The sequence below is a fragment of the Salvelinus sp. IW2-2015 genome, unplaced genomic scaffold (assembly GCF_002910315.2).
Source record: "Salvelinus sp. IW2-2015 unplaced genomic scaffold, ASM291031v2 Un_scaffold1437, whole genome shotgun sequence".
NCBI lineage: Eukaryota > Metazoa > Chordata > Actinopteri > Salmoniformes > Salmonidae > Salvelinus > Salvelinus sp. IW2-2015.
In genome coordinates this window covers 1-4,990 of record NW_019942907.1, presented here as the reverse complement: position 1 = coordinate 4,990, position 4,990 = coordinate 1, and positions in this window count along the sequence as shown.

Below are 4,990 nucleotides of genomic sequence, written 5' to 3'. Positions count from 1 at the left end.
CAACATGGAAATGATTTAGCCTGGACAAATTAGCATACTTGTTTGGTCCTGGTGGCTTAGTTAGTAAGGGCATGGTGTAGCATACAGAGTAGTGGGTTTGATTACCACTGAGGCCACATATACGTAAAATGTGTACACCGATGACTAAGTTGCTTTGGATAAAAGTGTCTGCTAATTGGCATCTTCTTTGTTTTGTTTTAGTAGGATCCCCGACAAGATGATCGCTTACCACAGACCGCAAAGGCAAACTTGTGCCTTTACTAGAAATGTGGATCCCATGGAGCAGTCTCTCTCTTTCATCTCTCCATCCCTCCATCTCTCCATCCCTCCATCTCTCCATCCCTCCATCTATCCATCCCTCCATCTATCCATCCCTCCGTCTCTCCATCCCTCCATCTTTCCATCCTCCCATCTCTCACTCCCTCCATCTCTCCATCCCTCCATCTCTCCATCCTCCCATCTCTCCATCCTCATCTCTCCATCCCTCCATCTCTCCATCCTCCATCTCTCCTCCATCTCTCCATCCCTCCTCCATCTCTCCATCCCTCCATCTCTCCATCCCTCCATCTCTCCATCCTCCCATCTCTCCATCCCTCCATCTCTCCATCCTCCATCTCTCCTCCATCTCTCCATCCCTCCATCTCTCCATCCCTCCATCTATCCATCCTTCCAGCTGAGCAGATCACAGACAGAAACTCTTCTAGAAGAGAGAAGCTTTGGGTGTGAAAAGGGTCAGCTGTGTGTGTGTTTGCCTGAACTCTCCCATACTCCTCTACTGTAGCCAAATAGGCAACGGTGAAACAACCCCCGCTGTTCTAGCCACTGTTCTGCTCCTGACAGTTCCAAGAACTGCTCTAAAACTGGTCACATGCTAGGAACATTCAACATCTTCAGAGGTACCTCGCTGCTCCCTAAATTGCCCGCATGGACTCTACTCATTTTACCCCACCACAAGTCCCCTTACGTGATCCCCAAAGCCACCTCCACTGCTCCTATGGACAGAATTAGGACAGCCACTGCATAGCGGGGAATTAAAGAAGAAAAGGAGGAGTAGACAGAGGAATAAGTAAAGAAATGTATGACACACAAAAGGAATGAGTAAAACCAGATGACAGGAGAAGATGCTTCTTACTAGGCTCCTGGGGAGTAGTTTAACCTGTGTTCTTTCTCTGTCTCTGTTCTTACTCTCATTCTGTCTGTCTGTCTGTCTGTCTGTCTGTCTGTCTGTCTGTCTGTCTGTCTGTCTGTCTGTCTGTCTGTCTGTCTGTCTGTCTCTGTCTGTCTGTCTGTCTGTCTGTCTGTCTGTCTGTCTGTCTGTCTGTCTGTCTGTCTGTCTGTCTGTCTGTCTGTCTGCCTGTCTGCCTGCCTGCCTGTCTGTCTGTCTGTCTGTCTGTCTTTCTGTCTGTCTGTCTGTCTGTCTGTCTGTCTGTCTGTCGTCTGTCTGCCTGTCTGTCTCTCTCCCTCTATCTCTCCCTCATCCAACATGTCTACGCCTCCTATCCCGAAGGGCGCATCAAACAGCAGAGCGGTCAGAATGGGGAAGCATCGTTCTCCGGTAGACGGACAGCCCCTTCTAATGTCTGCCGTTGGGAAGGTGAGGAACACCAGGGGGACGTGTTTGTACCACATTTACCCAGCATGCCCTGTTAATTATTCAGCCAAACCGTCAGCCCCGAGAGAGATTTGTGACCTGTTGCCACAAGAAAAGGGCAACCAGTGAAGAACAAACACCATTGTAAATACAACCCATATTTATGTTTATTTATTTTCCCTTTCGTACTTTATCCATTTGCACATCCTTACAACACTGTATATAAACATAATATGACATTTGAAATGTCTTTATTCTTTTGGAACTTCTGTGAGCGTAATGTTTACTGTTCATTTTTATTGTTTATTTCAGTTTTATTTATTATCTACATCAGTTGCTTTGGCAATGTTAACATATGTTTCCCACGCCAATAAAGCCCCTTGAATTGAATTGAGATAAAGAGAGATTGATGGAGTGGATTGTGTTGACTCAAAGTCTGAGACGCTTTTACCTTACCTTTAGTTCCCTATTGACRTTTTTGTCACTTTAATTTGGGTTGCCTCTCCCTGACAATATCCTCTTCATCTAATGGTTACTAATCTCACGTTGAAAAGTAGGAGGAAATCCCTTGACATTTGCCAGCTAATTCAACATTGTTCTCAAGTCGAGGTGAACCAAAAGGTTTTTTGGGCTGTTCCCTCAAATGGCACACTATTCCCTTTCTAGTGCACTACTTTTGACCAGGGCCAATATAGGACATAGGGTGCAATTTGGAACACACCTGGACTGATATGTGGTACTTGGCGCAAACTGCATAGCCTTTAATTCCTTTCCCTCGACTCCCCAAGCCCCTGAGTATTTTCCCATTGGCATTTGCTCAGCGTTCCATGCTAACACACAACTTAATCAGAATGGATGGTTCAATTTCAACCGGTGCAACATCCCCGTCCCACGCTGTCGTCTCATATAATACAGGACCGCAAAGGTGTAAACCTCAGTAGATACGAGAGAAAATGATTCTATGAAAGCTGTTGCCAAGATACAGTGGAGAAAGAGAGAGAGGGGGGAGGAGCTGAATAGAGCAGGAGAGGAAGACGAGAGAAGAAGAGAAGTTCAGTAGCTGAGAGAAGTTTAACTAGCTAGCTTCCCTGGGCTGGCATCATTAGCGACATTACCCCATCGTCACCCTTGTCATTCTCTCTCTATATACCATTCCCCTAGCCAAGAAAAGCTTTTGAACAGTCGTGGTGTGGAATGCAGCTTGTTAGTCAACGCCCCGGCAGTAGGCCGGGGCGCCATGACAGATGGACTGTTTAAACACTCACTCCTCACCATGTCATCTTGTTTAATGAAAGGCAATCAGTCTGCTTCCTTGTTTTAACAGACATTAAACCAGAGAGAGAGAGAGAGAGAAGTCTTGACATTTAGGAAACAATCACAGGCATAGTCGAATGTCAAGGACACATTGTCAAAGTATTGAGCGTTTCTCTGTGTAGGATAAGAGTTCTTGTCTAGTGATTATAGAGGGTCATAGAATTGGCCACTCTCAGTAGAAATTGATATCAAAGGCTTGTCCTTTAACTTGAGGTCTATTTCTAATAGAAACACAATGGCTGTGAATAAATCATGGCTATTCACCTTTTTCTCCAGCTGTGTCTGTACTAGAGCACGTTGTCTGTGCGTGTGTCTGTCTGTGTGTACGTGTGTGTGTGTTATTGTCCCTGTGCCCCTGGAAATGTCAGCCACACACTCCACTGACCCCACTGGCGATGGGAAAAGGTAGAGAGGGACAGGTACAGGGGGACAGTCAGAGGAGGACAGTCAGAGGGGGACAGTCAGAGGGGGACAGTCAACAGTCAGAGCAGGGACAGGACAGAGGGACAGTCAGAGGAGGACAGTCAGAGCAGGACGAGTCAAATCGGGGAAGTCAGAGGGGACCAGTCATGGAGGGGACAGTCGGAGGGGGACAGGTCCAGAGGGGAACAGTCAGAGGGCGCGACAGTCAGCAGGAGGGACAGTCGGAGGTGCGGCGACAGTCGGAGGCGGGACAGTCGAGAGGGCGACAGTCAGAGCGGGACAGTCGGGAGCGGCGACAGTCAGAGGGGACAGTCAGAGGGGGACAGTCGTAGAGGGGACCAGTCGAGGGACCAGTCAGAGCGGAAACAGGCAGAGAGGACATGTATCATGGAGCGCGCGACAGATAGAAGGGGAACAGGCGAGAGGGGACAGTCATAGAAGGGCGGACATTGTAGCAGTGGAAAGGTTAGACCGGAACAGGTAGAGCGCGGACAGATAGAGGGAAACAGGTAAGAGCGGACAGAATAACGAGGAACACGGAGAGGGGAACAGACGTAGATCAGGAACAGGTAGAGGGAACAGGTAAGGAAACAGATTAGAACAGGGAAACAAGTAGGGGGACAGGTAGAGAGGGAACAATCTAAAGAGGGAACAGTTAGAGCCCGAAACAGATATAGACGGAAACCAGGTAGAGGGGACAGGTAGAGCAACACACGAAGACGGGACAGGTACGCAAGCGGACATATAGAAGCGAACCAGGATAGAGCGCGAACACGACATAGACTGAACAGAGTAGACGCGAAACACACATATTAGAAGGGAGACAAGCATAGAAGGGACAGGTAGATGCGACAGTAGATGCGGGACAGGTAGGACTGGGACAGTAGAATGGGAACAGATAGATAGGGAAACAGGATTACGAAGGAACACAAATAGGGCGAAACCAGATAGAGGAACAGTAGAGGAAACAGTTAGCACGGGAACAGGACGGGGGGGACAGGATTAGAGCAAACAGAGAGAGGACCAGGTGAGAGCCGGACATCATAGAGCGGAACAGATAGACCGGGACACAGGTAGAGGAACAACAAGCAGGGAACAGATAAGCGGAACAGTAGAAGGGAAACAGGTAAGAGCAGGAACGAGATTAGAGCAACAAAGAGGAGAACAGAAGAAGGGAACAGTGCTAGAGGGAACAAATAGAGGGAACAGATAGAGGGGACAGTAGAGCGGAACAGGTGAGAGGAACCAGGTATGGGGGACAAGTAGAGCAAAAACAGATAGAGGGACAGGTAGAAGGGCGACATATAGGGGAAACAGATAGATGGGCGAACAGATACGTAGAGGAGAAACCAAATAGAGGGGAACATTAAGAGGAAACAGTTAGACGAACACGTTCAGCACGGGGGACAGTAGAAGCAAAACAGCTAGAGGCCGACAACTATAGACAGGCGAACATATAGAGGAGAAAACAATAAGGCGAAACCAGATAGATTGAACAGATAGCAGGAACAGGATATAAGAGCGGACAGGTCCCAGATGACAGGTAGATGGACACAGTAGAGGAACAGATTATAGCGGACAAAGGTAGCATGACAGGTAACGGACATGATAGAGCGGAACGTTAATGGGAACAGATTAGAGCGGGCAAATTCCTCTTCTCCC